This window comes from Carcharhinus amblyrhynchos, chromosome 2 (assembly GCF_965287045.1).
Source record: "Carcharhinus amblyrhynchos chromosome 2, sCarAmb.v2.hapA, whole genome shotgun sequence".
Lineage (NCBI taxonomy): Eukaryota > Metazoa > Chordata > Chondrichthyes > Carcharhiniformes > Carcharhinidae > Carcharhinus > Carcharhinus amblyrhynchos.
Window position 1 is genome coordinate 27,153,573 of NC_137325.1, and position 18,964 is coordinate 27,172,536.

Consider the following 18,964-nt stretch of genomic DNA (forward strand, 5'->3'; position numbering starts at 1 on the left):
TTGGTCCAATATCTCTTTACTTATTAATACTGAAATTTCTAAGAGTATGGGGCGGCACGGAGACACAGTGATTAGCACTGCTGCGTTCAATTCCCGGCTTGGGTCACTGTCAGTGTGGAGTCTGCATGTTCTCCCCGTGTCTGCATGGGTTTCCTGTGGGTGCTCCGGTTTCCTCCCACAGTCCAAAGGTATGCAAGTTAGGTGGATTGTCCATGCTAATGTTGCCCCATAGAATCAGGGGGACTAAGAGAGCAAATGTATGGGGTTACAGGGATAGGGCCTGGGTGTGATTGTTATCAGTACAGGCTCAATTGGCCAAATGGCCTCCTTCTGCAATGTAAAGGTTCTACATTTGTTAGGCATGAAACATTTTCCATCACCTACATTTACCTTTCTTTATCTACAAAGTGCTTTTTGACTACTTCTTCCTCTCTCTGCCCAACCTCTGCAAAGTTATGAAAATAAAGCCAGTGTGATTTTTCTAATGGATTGCCTACACCCTGGCCTCTGTGTCTGATCAACTGAACCAGGAGGGCCACAACGCAGCTGGACTACTAATGCTACACGTTAGCAACCCCTCCATTCACACTCGAGTCTGTAAACAATGGACTCTTTGTTTGGGACCTGGCTGCTTTTCAGACTTTCAATGAAAACTATGTCATGCCTAAATTAGTTACTTCTCCATTTAAATCTATGTATCTACCCAATTATATTTAGCATTTACAATGTAAAAAACAATTCTAACAATCATTCAGTGCATTCTCCATCATATTATTTGCTGCTTTCACCCAGGGTGGTGTCACCAAGTTCCTAGTCCAGATTCTTCGTAAAGATTAGAATAGGATGAAAACTGAAGGTGCAAAAAGGATCGCTAGGATACAATAACATTAAGGTTGTCCACTTATTGATTCGTAGACTGGGACTATACCCACTGGAATTTAGAAGCATGAGGAGGGGAATCTTATAGAAACATATAAAATAATGAAGGGAATAGGTAAGATAGAAGCAGGGAGATTGTTTTCACTGGCAGGTGAAACCAGAACTAGGGGGGTATAGTCTCAAAATAAGGGGGAGCAGATTTACAACAGAGTTGAGGAGGAACTTCTTCATCCAAAAGGTTGTGAATCTGGAATTCTCTGCTCAGTGAAGCAGTTGAGGCTACCTCGTTGAATGTTTTTATGGCAAAGATAGATAGATCTTTGAACAGTGAAAGAATTAAGTGCTTTGGTGAGCGGGTGCGTAACTGAGCTGAGTCCATGAAAAGATCCAAACCTCACGATAGCCTATGGGTAATCATAGAATAAGTAAGAAATCTCACATCACCAGGTTAAAGTCCAACAAGCTTATTTGGTAGCAAACGCCACTAGCTTTCGGAGTGCTGCTCCTTCGTCAGGTAAGTGGGAGTTCTGTTCACAAACAGGGCATATAAAGACACAAACTCAATTTACAGAATAATGATCGGAATGCGAATCTTTACAGCTAATCAAGCCTTAAAAGTACAGACAATGTGAGTGGAGAGAGCATTAAGCACAGGTTAAAGAGATGTATATTGTCTCCAGACAGGAAGTTAGTGAGGTTGTGCAAGTCCAGGCAAGTTGTGGGGGTTACAGATAGTGTGACATGAACCCAAGGTTGAGGCCATCCTAATGTGTGCGGAACTTGACTAATCATTGAATAGAATCACTACAGTACAGGAGGCAGCCACTCAACCCATTCGGCCTGCACTGACAACTATCCAATCTGGGTCCTATGCTCATCATCCCACATGTATATGAGGTATTGATTGAGTGGATTCTCAGAGGCTTTTTCCCAGGGCTGAAATGGCTGCCACAAGAGGACACAGGTTTGGGGTACTGGGGAGTAGGTACAGAGGAGATGTCAGGGATAAGTTTTTCACTCAGAGGGTGGTGGGTGCGTGGAATCGGCTGCCGGCGGTGGTGGTGGAGACGGATTCGATAAGGTCTTTTAAGAGACTTTTGGATAAGTGCATGGGACTTAGTAAGATAGAGGGTTATAGGTAAGCCTAGTAGGTAGGGACATGTTCGGTGCAACTTGTGGGCCGAAGGGCCTGTTTGTGCTGTAGTTTTTCTATGATTCTATGCTCTATATTTACCCTGCCACTCCCCCTGACATTAAGGGGCAATTTTATCTTGGTCAATCCACCTAACACACACACAGCTTTGATGTTCACCTTCCACAGATACTCCGGCTGAGGGGCCTCAGAACAAATGCTACTGCTGAGTGCGGGAGGAACGTGAACCCAGTGCACTTACTGACTCCTCAGAATGGCACACAAGAAATACTGTAAGTATGAACCATCATTACTGAAACTGCACTAGCGCAATTAAAAGCAGAAATCACATAAGAACTAGGAGCAGGAGTAGGCCATTTGACCCTTCGAGCCTGCTCCACCATTCAATAAGACCACAGCTGATCTGTTCATGGAATCAGCTCCACTTACCTGCCCGATCACCATAACCCTTAATTCCTTTACTGTTTAAAAAATATATCTATCCTTGCCTTAAAAACATTCAACTGCTTCACTAGGCAGGGAATTCCACAGATTCACAACTGTGTGTGAAGAAATTCCTCCTCAACTCAGTCCTAAATCTGCTCCCCCTTATTTTGAGGCTATGCTCCCGAGTTCTAGTTTCACTCACCAGTGGAAACAACCTCTGTGCTTCAATCTTATCTATTCTCTTCATAATTTTACATGTTTCTATAAGATTCCCCCCTCATTCTTCTGAATTCCAATGAATATAGCCCCAGTCTACTCAGTCTCTCCTCATAAGCCAACCCTCTCAACTCTGGAATCAACCGAATGAATTTCCTCTGCGCCCCCTCCAGTACCAGTACATCCTTTCTCCATAAGGAGACCAAAACTGTGCACAGTACTCCAGGTGTGGCCTTGCCAGCACCTTATAGAACTGCAACATAACCTCACTGTTTTTAAACTCCATCCTTCTAGCAATGAAGAACAAAATTTGATTTGCTTTCTTAATCACCTGCTGCATCTGCAAACCAACTTTTTGCTATTTATGCACAAGGACATCCAGATCCCTCTGCACAGCAGCGTGCTGCAATTTTTTGCCATCTAAGTAATAGTCCATTTTGCTGTTATTTCTGCCAAAATGGATGATCTCACATTTACCAACATAGTACCCCACCTGCCAGACCCTTGCCCATTCATTTAAATTATCTATATCCCTTTGCAGACTTTCAATATCCTCTGCACACTTTGCTCTACCGCTCATCTTCGTACCATCTGCGAACTTTGACACACTACACTTGGTCCCTAACTCCAAATCATCCATGTAAATTGTAAACAATTGCCGTCCCAACACTGATCCCTGAGGCACATCACTAGTCACTGATCGTCAACCAGAAAAACACACATTTTTGCCATTCATGCATTGCCTACTTCTTCATAGCACATACTGGTGAGCTCCATCTGCAAGGAATCCAGTCAGAAATCACTGATTTGGTGTTAAGATCCACTTTTTATGCTAACAGTCTCAGTGTAAAAACCCTTGAAGATATTACATCTTGTTAAATGAAGGATAACTGTGTATTTAAACAGAGTGCCAAATCATAATTACTGAACAAGCTTCTGGCCCTGAAAAACTAATTTGGTATTTCTGGATTGTCAAATCATAGAATTCCCCACAGCACAGAAAGAGGCCATTTGGCCCACTGGGCCTACACCGACAACAATCGCACCCAAGCCCTATCCCTGTAACCCCACACATTTACCCTGCTAACCCCACTGACACCAAGGGGCAATTTAGCATGGCCAATCAACATAATCTGCACATCTTTGGACTGTGGGGGGAAACCAGAGCACCCGGAGGAAACCCACACAGACACGGGGAGAACGTGCAAATTCCACACAGATAGTGACACGAAGCTGGATTTGAACCCAGGTCCCTGGTGCTGTGAGACAGCAGCGCTAACCACTGTGCTACCATGCCACCTTCCCTGAATCTCTCTATTCTCGACTAATAGTTGCGTAGATTTTAAATATATATGTTTATGATCCATATGCATGAAATCCTTATTTCACTTTTCATATAATTATTACAAAAATTAATAATGGAATCTGCAAATTCTTTAATGTGATCGGCAGCTTGATGACATCACTGTTACTGGATATCAAAGATTCCCAAACTGGAGTCATAAAAGAAGTATCAGGAAAGGTGGAGGGATCACTAGATTTTTGTGAGCAGCTTTAGATCAGTAGCAATCGTCATTACTTTACTATTATTCAGGTTCATCAAGCTACACCAACAACAATCCCACCTAGGCCCTATCCCTGTAGCCCCACGTATTTATCACGCTAATCCCCCTTACACAAAGCATGGCCAATCCACCTAACCCACACAGCTTTGGACTGTGGAAGGCAAACTGCAGCATCTGGAGGAAACTCATGTAGACATGAGGAGAATGTGCAAACTCCACTCAGACAGTCACCCAAGGCTGGAATTGAACCTGGGTCCCTGGCATGTGAGACAGCAGTGCTAACCACTGTGCCACCTTGCCATGCTAAATTTGTCATATAATTGTAAAACATTCCAAACGTTTCGTACAAAAATTGACACCAAACCAAACAAAGAGACATCAATACAGATGACCAAAAGATTATTCAAAATGGAAGATTGTAGAGGATCTAAAGGAAGAAGCAGTGAGGTGGGGAAATTTCTAGAGCTTAGCTGTACTAATCTTATAGGCATAAGGCACAAATAATGTGAATACCTGTATTTTTTTGAAGTCTTGTATTTACATATGATCTCAGAATGTCCCAAAACACTCTACAGACAATTAAAGTGATGTAGTTAGTTATAATGTAGGAAACAGGGTAGCCTGTTAATGCACAATGAGCTCCCATTAACAAGTGAAGACAGCAAAACAAAGTACAACCAAATGTCAGAAATTTACCATTACCGACTTCCCAGTTTTGTCTAATATTTTCTTCCAAACTTCAAAATATTTAACATTAAAAAATGTCCATCACAAAAATGACACTCACCTCATCTCTCACCCCTTTTAAAACCTTCCCAAAATCCATTTATTCATGCAAGCTTTCAGTTATCCTTCCTAATCTCTGATTTCATAAGACCATAAGATATAGGAGCACAATTAGACCACTCGGCCTATCGAGTCTGTTCTGCCATTCAATCGTGGCGGATATTTTTCTCATCCCCATTCTCCTACCTTTTTCCCATAACTCCTGATCCCCTTATTAATCAAGAACCTATCTATCTTTGTCTTAGACACTCAATGACCTGGCCTCCATGGTCTTCTGCAGCAAAGAGTTCCACAGATTCACTACTCTCTGGCTGAACAAATTCCTCCTCATCTGTTTTAAAGGGTGGTCCCTTTAATCTGATTCTAGTTTTTCCTTCCACTGGAAACATCCTCTCCACTTCCACTCTATCCAGGACTCTCAATATCCTGTAAGTTTCAATAAGATCCCCCCTTATCCTTATAAACTCAAATGAGAGCAGACCCAGAGTCCTCAACCGTTCCTCATACGACAAGCTCTTCATTTCAGGGATCATTCTTGTGAATCTCCTCTGGACACTTTCCAAGGCAGCACATCCTTCCTTCGATACCGGGCCCAAAACTGCTCACAATACTCCAAATGGGGTCTGACCAGAGCGTTGTACAGCCTCAGAAGAACATCCCTGTAATTGTATTCTAGCCCTTTCAACATGAATGCTAACATTATATTTGCCTTCCTAGCTGTCAACTGAACCTGCACATTAACCTTAAGAGAATCTTGAGCAAGGACTCTCAAGTCCCTTTGTGCTTCTGATTTCCTAAGCATTTCCCCATTTAGAAAATAGTCTATGCCTCCATTTCCCCTTCAAAGTGCATAAACATCGCACTTTTCCACATTGTATTCCATCTGCCACTTCTTTGCCCACTCTCCTAGCTTGTCCAAGTCCTTCTGCAGCTTCCTCAATACCACCTGCCCCTCTATGCATCTTTGTATCATCTGCAACAGTGCCTTTCAGTTTCTTCTTCCAAATCATTAATACATATTGTGAAAAGTTGTGGTCCCAGCACGACCACTGAGGTACACCACTAATCATCAGCTGCCATCCTGAAAAAGACCCCTTTATCCCCACTCCCTGCCTTCTGCCCGTCAGCCAATCTTCTATCCATGCCAGGATCTTACCCTTAACCACAGGCTCTTAACTTATTCAACATTCCGCTGCTCACCAACTATTTTTGTTAGTTGCCTCTCTGTAGAAGGACCATATAAATATGAATTGCTGTATGGCTCGGTGCCACCTTACATTTATACTTGGCTGATTAGGGAATCCCAAGGGAGTAATTCACAGTTAACCACAAGTTAGATTGAAAATGATATTGCATGTGGTCAGCTTGTATCAAACTGGCACAGCGGCAAAGTGGTTAACACTGCTGCCTCACAGCACCAGGGACCTGGGTTCAATTCCAGCCTCAGGTGACTGGCTGTATGGGGCTTACACATTTTCCCTGTGTCTCCTCTGGATGCTCCGGATTCCTCCCAGAGTGCAAAAATGAACAGGTTAGGTGGATTGGCCATACTAAATTATCCCTTCATGTCCCAGGTTGCGCAGTGTAGGGGAATTAGCAGGATAAATATGTGGGTTGACGGGGATAGGGCATGCATGGGATACTCTGTTTGAAAGTTGGTGCAGACTCAATGGGCCAAATGGCTTCCTTCTGCACTGTAGGTATTCTATGAAACCAGTGAACCTGATTGGTGATAATATTTCACATTTATACTCAGCACTAGCCCCACATGCTAGGTCACTTAGTTACAACACAACTGTTGCAACGCAGATGCTGGAAACAGTCAATTATACTTTGTGACCATGCAAGCAGCCTAGACATATAAACTTGGCTACAAAAAGGAACTGTGCATGTACGTGTTCCTTTAACAAGATAATGCATCATTAAGACTAATTACAAGAGACAACCATGAATCCTAAGATAGAAAATAGTTAAGTCCTCCAAGTTAAAAGGGAAAGAAAAAATATTTACTAATCTTCACAAAATCAGAATCCTACAGTGCAGAAGGAGGCCATTTGGCCGTCGAGTCTGCACTGACCAAAATCCCACTCTATCCCCATGCATTTACCCTAGCTAGTCTCTCTGACTCCGAGTGGCAATTTAGCATGGCCAATCCACCTAAATGGGTACATCTTTGGACTGTGGGAGGAAACCCACACAGACACGGGGAGAATATGCAAATTCCACACAGACAGTAACCCAAGCCAGGAATCGAACCCTGGTCACTGGCGCTGTGAGGCAGCAGTGCTAACCACAGTGCCAGCGTGCTGCCCAGCATCTTGCAGGTGTAACGCATAACTAGTGTGAATGCCAGTATTTTTTGGTCTTGCGTTTACATAGCAGCTTTCAAAATCTGAGGATGTCCCAAAACACTTTACAGGCAATTAAAGAAATTAAGTTACTGTTAGGAGTAGGAAGTGTGGTAGCCTATTAATGCACAACAAGCTCCCACTAACAAGGATAACAATTGGCCAGAACAAATTCCACTAATAATGTCCATAAGAACATAAGAAATTGGAGCAGGAGTAGGCCATCTAGCCCTCCGAGCCTGCCCCGCCATTCAATAAGATCATGGCTGATCTGAAGTGGATCAGTTCCACTTACCCGCCTGCTCCCCATAACCCTTAATTCCCTTATCGATCAGAAATCTATCTACCCGTGACTTATTCAACGAGGTAGCCTCCACCACTACAACGGGCAGAGAATTCCAGAGATTCACCACCCTCTGAGAGAAGAAGTTCCTCCTCAACCCTGTTCTAAACAGCGCCACCCCCACACACACCCCCCCCCGCCTTATTTTGAGGCTGTGCCCTCTAGTTCTGGTTTCCTTTCTAAATGGAAAGAATCTCTCTACCTCTACCCTATCTAGCCCCTTCATTATCTTGTAAGTCTCTATAAGATCCCCCCTCAGCCTTCTAAATTCCAACACGTACAGGTCCACATTCCAAATTATGATAATGGCCAGAGTTGATGCACAACTAACTCTTTCAAATTCGCGAAGAGATTGTACATGCATTCCAAACATTAATCTCAAGAGAGATCAAATCTAGAGGAAGGCTGACTCTCCACCCCATAATAAATTAAAAGGCTCTCACAATTAATGGCAAAATATCAAGATCTACTGCCTGCATCCGCTAAGATGGCCAAAAACTTGGAAGTACTGTATGTGCGACAAAATAAATCTGAAGATAATTCCAAAAAAGGAAAAAAGGCATCAGTGTTCAATGTATTGATGGATTACCAATCAAATACCTTCCTTGGCCCAATTACTCCTACCCCCATCAAAAAGCCAAAGGACATGACTGAATTTCCATTGCTAAGTTGTTATAAGGTATATATGTAATTAATTAATTTCTTCATTCAGGCATGTTCCCTCCTTGAATTGCACTGTAACAATTATGTGTGATATTTTCTTACCAGTACTATTCTAATATTTAGTTTCAAATACGACAATTCTAGGACTAAAGGCATGCCTTAAAGAATTAATACTAGCACAATTACGTAGAACACGTAGCACAGCAAACCTGTGTCGTTGTTTATCCTTCACACAAGCAGTTGCCCGAACTCATATTCTCACTCCCAATCGCCTTTGAAACCTTTTCCATAAATTGCTTAGCTGCTCTTTAACACTGTATGGGCTCCGTTCAATTGCCCAACGTCAATTGCACAATCCACAGCTTCGTCACTCTATGCAAAAAGAACGCCTTCTGCTCTCAGTTAAGAAGGCGAAGGATATAAGGGGTTGGAGTTTAAAAATAGGGAGATTTTGTTGCAATTGTACAGAATGTTGGTGAGGCTTCACCAGGAATATTGCATACTGTTTTGGTCCCCTTACCTTAAAGAGGATATAGTAACATTGGAGGCAGTCCAAAGGAGATACTCCAGGCTAATTCCTGGGATGACAGGGTTGTCCTCTCAAGAGAGACTTAATAGTCTGGATCTATATTTTTTGGAGTTTAGAAGAGGGAGGGGGCGACCTTATTCAAACATAAGATCCTGCTGGTGCTTGATCGGGTAGATGATGAGATGTTTTCATTAGCTACAAGATAAAGGGCCAGTCATTTAAAACCGAAATGCGTAGAAATTTCTTCTCATAGAGGGTGGTGAATCTCTGAGATTCTCTGCCCCAAACGGTGGTGGGAGTTGGATCATTAGAACTATTTAAAGTGGAGGTAGATAAGCATTTGACAGATCAAGGAAAAGGGGGCAATGGGAAAATGACACAGAAAAGGAGTTGAGGCCGGCGTTGGTCAGCCATGATCGTACTGAATGGCAGGGCAGGCTTGAACGGCCGGGTGGACACTCCTGCTTCTAATTCTTGTGTGCTCTATGCAAAAACCACAAAATTGTGGTGAAACACCTTGATTTGGAGGCATTTTAAGAAAAAACTTGTCTGATAAATATTGGTTTCTAGTGATCCTTCTCCAAAGATGTGCTTAAATAAAACACATAAGAGAAAGTCCGTACAACAAGTGACCATTTTTGTGACAAAGTATGCCAACTCAATTTGTAATTGGTAAACTAGCTTCTAGTTTGTGTGGGGAACACATTTCCACAAAATGGTGTACATAACAAAATACGTAACAAAAGAAGTTAACATACTGATGTAGCAATTGGTGCAAAAAACATGATAAGAGAGAAAAAAAACTTCGACTTGCGTGTTACTTGCTGACAGGATTGCAAATCCCAATGATCAGGTAGTCACCTTATTCAGAATTTAACACATTAAAGGGCAGAAAACAATAAATGTAACATTTGACTAAAAAGTTAAATTTTTGTAAAGGATTTTAAGCATAATAATACATTTCTGATACATTACAAACCATTGGTACTCAGATATGGCGTAGTAATCATTAGGGTAATAAAGTATAGTGTTTTAGTTTGAGATGAAAATAGGTTCAGATGGCACACTGCATGATCCAAACCATAAAACATGGAATCATACAGCACAGGAGGCTGATCATCCCATCATGCCTGATCCTTGCTGGAAAGACATTGAGCTGCTGTATCTCCATGGCTGAACTCTCAGTAGTAGAATTTGTCAAAGCCAGACAGACTGAGTTTGACTGGCAAAAAATACACTGTACAGAAATAAACACATGGGAATATTGAGCAAACAAAACTTACTTTATTCTGACTGAAGTGACCATGAATCAGTCTTTCAAGTCCTCACCAGCATCTTTAAGCACTGTAGTTTCCTGTAATATTAAAAGGCCAAATTTTAGATGATTCAAGTCATCACTGGCCTTTTAAAGAGCAGCTTTTTTTTAAAAAAACTGAACTTTGTACAAGCATACAGGACACATGATGAGGTTATCAAACTCATCAAAAATCAAATCTCACAATGGGTCATTCACCTTTAGACTCATCATGACAGTTGAAAAATAACCCATGATAGCATTAGCAGATTTGTTAGATGCACAAAGATACAGGAATAGGGAAATCCAGTTCCCCCTCTCACCAGATGATGTGTGCCTCAATCCTATATCATGCAAATTTCTTCAGACTATTAAATTTCAAAAGATCAAATGTTGCCTCTTCAAAATGTATAAAGCAGGCAAATCCACTTGGAACACAGAGCACTTGCTAATACTCTTAAGCAGGCATTCATACGTCACTTTTAGCACCACTGCAAAAGAGTTTCAGCCTCACGATAACTTTGGAGACTCGCGTGTCCATATGGTCAATGGGGAGATCAATCTGATCTCCAGGCCCCAGTTGTGGAATCCCTAACACCAGCTGGTTTTAGATTATCACTGTGAATCTGTGTACACTTAGCACCTTGTATTTTAAGGCTCAAACACAGCAGCCGATCTGCACACTGCAAGATCCCGCCAAATGAGATGAATGGTTAGTTAATTAGCCCTGCAGGTGATGATTAAAGGATGAATGTTGTTTAAAGAACCAGGATATAATACTTCATCTCAGAAAAAAAAAACGGAGTTTTATTTTTATCAAGATTTGAAAAGGCACATGGGTCCTGTTGTGCAAAAGAGAATCACTCAAACGTTAGCATTCTCTGGACACTGGGCTAAAGTGCAGCCTTCTCGTCCTGGATTGAGGGTCAGTCACTTTTGACTCAAAGTTAAGTGTGCTACTGCTGTGCCAAGTTGACATGGTTAATGGTCTTTTCACACTGTCTCCCTGTGTGAGTCTCCCTTCTCCACTTGCAAACCACATAGCAATGATTTGTCATGTTTGCACAAGTATGCAAAATTGTCTGTGCTGTTCTCAGTGGTTCAAATTCCACCTTGCAATGTAATCGGAGGTTGAACTTAGGACTCGAGATGCGTATGGTTCAGTGACTTATTTTATGGCTTCTGCAATGTGTGACTTGGCCTACTCTGAGCAAACAGGATGTACAATCACAATGCAAGACCCAAAATTATCATATTAATAATTCTTGTCCATCCATTACTCCCCATTCTATTTGACTAGCAAATCTGATTGTGCTATTTCCTTTGTTTTACAATCTCAAGACAGAGGTCCAATTTGCAAAATCATTAGCCTGGGATTTACAAATGTTGAAATGCTTAGAAACGTTAAAATAATCTCATGAGTCGCATTATTAACTGGTTAATTTGTAGAATTAACTAGTTATCTCTTTGCTGGTTAGATTCAACACATATCGATAGATTGAAGACTGCAAAGTCAGCACAGGACTTGCCCAGTATGTTGAGATTGGAGATCAGCACTATAAATAGTATGTTCTAGGCACAGTTAGACAAATAAACCCAGGTCCATCTAGCTCACCTTTATCCAGCCTGGTAATACAACAATAATAATTTTGAGCAACATCTTAAAAAAGGAAATAAATGTGCCTAATTAGCTACAAATCATGCTGCTGCCAAACCAGCTATACCATTATTTTTTAAGCCTAAGAGACAGCTGACATTTGAAATAGTGAGGTGCCAGCAAAATCATGATCACCGCTGTCTTCTGGAGTAGTGACTATGAAAATGACAGGCCAGAGTGGCGCATAAGTTCCAGGAAACTGCACAGTGCCCTGACTGATAGTGCCAGTCACCTATTCTATAATATTCCCTGAGTCATTCAAGTGACTTTACAACATAGATTGATCATTGTAATGACATAAATCTCCTGGAAAACCTGGGTCATCCTTTCAGTTTTCATAAGACATATTTATTTTAGCAACCCTAACTTTGGAGATAAGATTAATTCATATTTACAATGCAAATCCATCAATTTCTTGACACTTACAGGAGATGACAGCAAGCTCCCTGTATGAGAGCGCAATGCCAGAGCGGTGTAATTCATCCAGCAATCATGGTAATTCACTAGTCATGGCACATCTCTTCCTCCCACAATTAAGTTATGTTTTGAATGCACTAATAACGATAGGGCCATAAACTCATCATTATTTTTTCAGCAAATTCTGAGCCGAAGCTTCATCTAGCATGCTATAGCTTCATACATAATGATCCTCTGCGGTCTGAACTGCTGAACTCTATGATGCAGCCAGGGGGATGGTGGCCAATATTTTACCAGAGAACGACAGCCTTTAATAGCTTGCCCACCTATTTTCTGACCTGAGAGTGAGAGGTGAACACTCAAGAGTGAAAAAAGGAGTGCAGAACTTTTAAAAACAATCTTCCACTCCCACTTTGTGATGCAGCAAAAGCATCCTGTCATTAGCCAAGCCGTGGATTTCAGGTGCACTGTTGTTATCTTTGCAGCTCCCCAAGGTTTACCCCAACTGAGGCCCTCCTCTTCCTCATCCACCTGCGACCTCTTGGTGACATTATCCTCGGATATGGGGTCAACTTCCATGTATTTACTGTTGACATCCCGCTTGACCTACTGCCATCTGCGTTGACTTTAATGCTGTCAAGTCTACTTGTCTGACATCTAACCCTGGATGAGCCATAACTCCTCAAGTCAGTTAAATATCAGATGACAGAAGCCACCACTTTTGGCCTTGGTCACAAACATAATAAGTTCTGTTCTCCTCCCCAGGCAATCTTTTAGGCTGACTCAAATTTTTGGTGATCTAGATATCCTGCCCATTCCTATCTCTTTCTTTGCTTCAGTATCCATTGTTGTCTGATTCCACCTCAAGACATTTCACTAGACCGAAGACACTGAATAAATGCAAGTTATGCTTTTTTTAAAATTGAGCCAGTTGAGGACAATGGGTTCAGGATATTAAGTCAACCAGAGTTCCAGCTTCTGAACACCATTAGATTATAACGTGATGACACAGGACCATAAGGAAAGAAGTAGAACAGGTCCACAAGCTTGTTCTGTTAGTCAATGAGATTATGACTGAACTACACCCCAACTTCATGTTTTCCCTGTATCTCTTCATGCCTGAAATTCATTCAATTTGTTCCTTATACGCCACACAGTAGTATAAAAAAACCCACATATTTTGGACCACCTAACTTGTCCTTCTGCATGAATGTTTTACTCACATTTCTCATTTCTCTCCCTCTTGGCTTAATTATCTTATATCTTTTAGTTTTGCCTTTATCTGCAGTGCTTAAAGCACAACTTCTGTTACTCTACTGTCCTCGCTTCTGTTTGTGGTCAAAGTCTTATCAATGCTACCTTTTCTACCTGAGTTTCCTCACCCCACCCCGATTACTAGTTTAAAGTCCTTGTGATCCTCCTATCTAGCATTTCCATTGTGTTGCTGGTTCCACTTCAGGTTGAGCCTATCCCAATGGTACAGTTCATTCCAGTCCCAGTACTGAAGCCAGTGTTCCATGAAGTGGAATGCCTGTTTCCCACACCACTCCTTTAGCTACACATTCACCTCCACAATCTGCTCATCTCCATGTCACTCTGTAAATGGTTTCAGTAATAATTGAGAGATTATAGAGTAGTTTTACTTCATGGAAAGAGGTCCTTCAATCCATCATGTTGGCACCAGCCATCAAGCATCTATCTATTTTAATCACATTTTACTTAGCCATAGTCTTGTATGTTATGGCATTTCAAGTGTTCATCTAAATACTTCTTAAATGAACAGTGTGCTTGGTCTGTATAGTGTGCAAGAAACAATACTTTTCACTGTATACCAATACATGTGACAATAATAAATCAAATCAAAATGTTGTGAGGATTCCCACCTCCATTTCAGAGAGTGAATTCCAAATTCCAACTAACGTCTAGGTGAAAAGGCTCACATCTCCTATAAACCTCCTGCCCCTTAACTTAAATCTATGTCCCTGTTATTGGTCCCTCTGCTAAAGGGAAGTGTTCTGTCCCATGTATGCCTCAGTCAGGTCACCCCTCAACCTTCTATGCTCCAGGAAAAACAATAGCAGCCTATCCAGTCTCTTTTGATGCTGTAAGTAGTCGCACAACACCAGGTTAAAGTCCAACAGGTTTATTTGGTAGCACGAGCTTTCGGAGCGCTGCTCACCTGATGAAGGGGCAGCACTCCAAAAGCTCGTGCTACCAAATAAACCTGTTGGACTTTAACTTGGTGTTGTGAGACTACTTACTGTGCCGACCTCAGTCCAACGTTGGCAACTCCACCTCTTGATGCTGAAAGGCCTCAGCCCAGGCAACATCCTGGTGAATCTCCTTTGCCTTTTCTCTAGTGCAATCACTTCCTTACTATAGTGTGGTGACCAGAACTGCATACAGTTCTCCAGCTGTGGCTTAACCAGAATTTTTACAGCTCCATCATAACCTTTATTTGTTTCCTTATTTACTTATTTGTGTCACAAGTAGGCTTACATTAACACTGCAATGAAGTTACTGTGGAAATCTCCTAATCGCCACACTCTGGCACCTGTCCAGGTACTCGGAGGGAGAATTTAGCATGGCCAATGCACCTAACCTGCACAACATTCGGACTATGGGAGGAAACCAGAGCATCCGGAGGAAGCCTACGCAGATATGGGGAGAACGTGTAAGCTCTGCACAGACAGTGACCCAAACCAGGAATTGAACTCGGGTCCCTAGCACAGTGAGGCAGCAGTGCTAACTACTGTGCCACCATGTTGTCCCTCTTTGCTCTTATATTCAATGCCCCAGTTAATAAAGTAAGAAGTCTCACAACATTAGGTTAATAAAGGCAAGCAGCCCACATGCCTTTTTCACCACCTTATCTATCTGTCCTGTTATCTTCAGACGTATATGGACATGCACACCAAGGTCCCTCTGATCTCCTGTACTTCCTAGTGTCTGGCCATTCGTTGTATATACATTTCCTTGACTTGTTAGTCCTCCCAAAATGCATTCCATCACATTTTTTAATCCTTAAAGTTCGGTAGTGAAAAACTCTGAAACGGAGGGCAAATATACGTAAGGTAACACGGGAGACAGCTTCTGAGGCAAACTGCCAGTGGCCATAGAGTCAAAGATGACTCGACTATTTTGAATTCCCAACTTTCTTTGCTCAGTGTGCGTGCTGATGAGATACACCATTGTATTTGACTTCTCCAAGCTGTGTTTCAGTCAAACAAAGCTCCTTCCCCATGTAATGGAGAGATTAGTGGATCAAATATTTGCATCATCTTCATGGAAAAAAGAAGAGAAGGACTAAATTTGAATAAGGGAGGGGAAGAGGAATCTGTCTTTTTGTCGAGACTTGCAGTGATAAAGCACCATTCACCACCTCAGGCCATTTCAACTTGCTTTACTGCTTATTATATAAACTGAAGCCACAGTTGTAATGTCAGAAACACAGCAGGCCCTTTGCATATGTTACACAAATTATCTGATGTCAGTCGTGGGATAACTTTGGACTGGGAGAACTTGAAATAGAACCATGGAAATTTTTTCTCATCCAATTCTGACAGGGGGCGGGATTCTCCAATCTTGCCGGCAGCTGGAATTCTCCAGTCCTGCTGCAGTAAATGAAGCTTTGACTGAGTGCCAAATTCTCCATTCTCACTCTCGGCCGGGCATGCAAGACTGGAGAATTCCAGCCAGGGTCTTGGTTTGACGCCTCATGCAATATTGCCACACACAGGCACCAATGCATTGGTGTGTGAGCCTAGATTGTGTTCAAATCTTTGAAGAGAGACTTGAACCTTCTGAGTCTGGGGGTGGGAAGAGAATGACTGGTTTCTGGAGGAATCATCTCCAACTATTTTAGCCTTCTCTCACCAGATGTCTAATGTTATTCTTAATGACAAAAAAAATCAAAGAAAATGATAAAACATAGTTTCCAATGCCCCCCCCCCAATTTTTCTCCTGTGTCCTATAGATTTTTTTTAATTCTTGGATCCAGCATGGGGCAACACAGTGGTTAGCACTGCTGCCTCACAGCACCAGGGACCCAGGTTCAATTCCGGCCTCAGGTCACTGTCTGTGTGGAGTTTACACATTCTCCCCGTGTCAGTTGGGTTTCCTCCGGGTCCTCTGATTTCTTCCCACACTCCAACCTTGTGCAGGGTTAGGTTGATCAGCCATGGTAAATTGCCCCTTATTGTCAGGTGGACTAACAGGGTAAATAGTGGGGTTAGTAGGATAGGGCCTGGGTGGGATTGTGGTCGATGGGCCAAATGGCCTCCTTCTGCACTGGAGGGATTCTATGATCTCTGGGGTAGAGAAAGTTGACTCAGGTTAGTACGCTTTAGTTCAGAAATCCTTCCCTGGACAGTTATAAGATGCACGCCAGATTTTAAGTTTTTGCAAGGAAACGGGGTAGACCGTTCCAGTATTGTGCAGAAACCCAATCCCACTTTTAATTACTTACAGAGTCCTTAGTGCTTGTTTACGCCAGAGATAAGGATCAACAGGTCAACATGCATGCGTATGAAGGAAGTTTATTCGGTCAGCCTCTGGAGGCAACCAGATAACGAAAGAACACTTTATCGTCAAGTGTTGGACGTTTAGACGGCTCAAGTGACACACAAACAAGGAAGCTGAGCACGCCCCCTAAAATGTGCACTCTTTTCACCTCTCATTCGCAGTTGTAAAAGGAGCCGTTCTGTTAGGGAAATCCTCAAAAGGGAGTTGTGCAATTGCGTTCAGCAAATGTCAGAGCCCAGACCCCACAGTGTGAAGTTAAGAGACTGCACTAACCTTCAGCACAGAAGGAACAGCAGGCATGCAGGAACAAGTACAAGCTGTACTGTCCGCTGGGTGTGGGCTTTAACGCCCCTCTCTCGCCGCTGCAGGTTGATGTGCCAGCAGCTGCTCTCAGCTGGCCCCTTCCAGGCTGACTCACAGCCTCTTCCCCTGGCCGGTCCCAGGCTGACTCACAGCAGCTTCCCCTGGCCGCCACTGCGCTACACATAGCGGCCTTCCCTCCCTCCCTCCCTCTCTCTCTCTCTCTCTCCCTCTCCCTCTCTCCCTCCGCTGCATTCCCCATCCTCTGTCGCCCTCTGCTCGCCAGAAACATTCCACACAACAAACCCCGAAGCGAAGTGTCCAAAAACACAGCAGGAACATCCGAGTTCGTTTGCTGCTGACAGGCTGGGCAAAATCACAGAATCTTGACTGTGCTGAACATGGCCATTCAGCCCATCTGGTCTGTATTGTCTCTCTGAAACGGCTTTCTGCCCAGCTCCACTCCCCCGCCTTACCCCTGTAACTGTGCACATTCTTTCTTCTCAGGTAGCAATCCAATTCCCCTTTGAATACCTCAATCACACACCTCTATATGCTCCCAGGAAGTTTGTTCCAGACTTTAACCACCATCTGGGTGAATATATTTTTCCTCACATCACTATTTTGATTCTGTGTCCTGTAGTTCTTGATGATGTCTTGAGAGGGAATAGATTCTCACTACTTATTAAAGAAACCCTACAGTGCAGAAGGAGGCTATTTTACCCATTGAGTTGGCACCAACTGCAATTCCATCCAGGCCTTATCCACAGAACCCCATGTATTCACCCTGCTAATCCCCCGACACTAAGGGAATTACCCTGCTGATCCACTGATACTAGCATAGTCAATCCACTGAATCTTTGGAATGTGAGAGGAAACCGGAGCACCCAGAAGAAACCCATGCAGGCACAGGGAGAACATGCAAACCCCTCACAGTCATCAAAGGCCGGAATTGAACCCAGGTCTCTGGAGTAGTGAGGCAGCAGCAGTGCTAACCACTGTGTCGCCTGAATGGAAAGTTCAGTGGTTTTTTTTCAAAGCAATCAGGATGTCATAGAGTCGTAGAATCATTGAGGTTTATAGCATGGAAACAGGCCCTTCAGCCCAACTTGTCCATGCTGCCTTTTTTTTTAAATCCCCAAACTAATCCCAATTACTTGCATTTGGCCCATATTCCTCTATACCCATTGTACCCATGTAACTATCTAAATGCTTTTTAAAAGACAAAATTGTACCCATCTCTACTACTATCTCTGGCAGCTTGTTCCAGATACTCACCACCCTCTGTGTGAAAAAATTGCCCCTCTGGACACTTTCGTATCTCTCTCCTCTCACCATAAACCTATGTCCTCTAGTTTTAGACTCCCCTACCTTTGGGAAAAGATATTGACTATCTAGCTGATATGTGTCTCTCATTATTTTATAGACCTCTATGAGATCACCCCTTAGCCTCCTATGCTCCAGACAAAAAAAGTCCCAGTTTATCCAGTCTCTCCTTATAGCTCAGTCAATCAAGTCCTGGTAGCAACCTAGTAAATCTTTTCTGCCCTCTTTCTAGTTTAATAATATCCTTTCTATAACAGGGTGACCAGAATTGCACACAGTATTCCAAGTGTGACCTTATCGATGTCTTGTACAGCTTCAACAAGACATTCCAACTCCTGTATTCAATGTTCTGACCAATGAAACGAGGCATGCCAAATGTCTTCTTCACCACTCTGTCCACCTGTGAGTCAACTTTCAAGGAGTTATGAACATGTACCCCTAGATCCCTTTGTTCTGTAATTCTCCCCAAAGACCCACTATTAACTGAGCAAGTCCTGCCCTGGTTCAGTCTACCAAAATGCATCACCTCGCATTTGTC

At 42.7% G+C, this 18,964-nt stretch overlaps 1 long non-coding RNA gene across 2 annotated transcripts in view; it reads right to left on the reverse strand.

Annotated features, from left to right (window-relative positions):
• LOC145353236 (uncharacterized) overlaps positions 1–17,266 on the reverse strand; it is a 65,352-nt gene extending 48,086 nt beyond the window's left edge. Inside the window, exons 1-2 of one of the 2 annotated variants that reach the window (XR_013888671.1) lie at positions 17,074–17,266; positions 10,192–10,262 (exon numbers count right to left, since the gene is read on the reverse strand). This is a non-coding gene — a long non-coding RNA (uncharacterized LOC145353236). The other variant, XR_013888672.1, reaches the window with a different exon arrangement.
• Between the last annotated feature and the right edge of the window lie 1,698 nt (positions 17,267–18,964).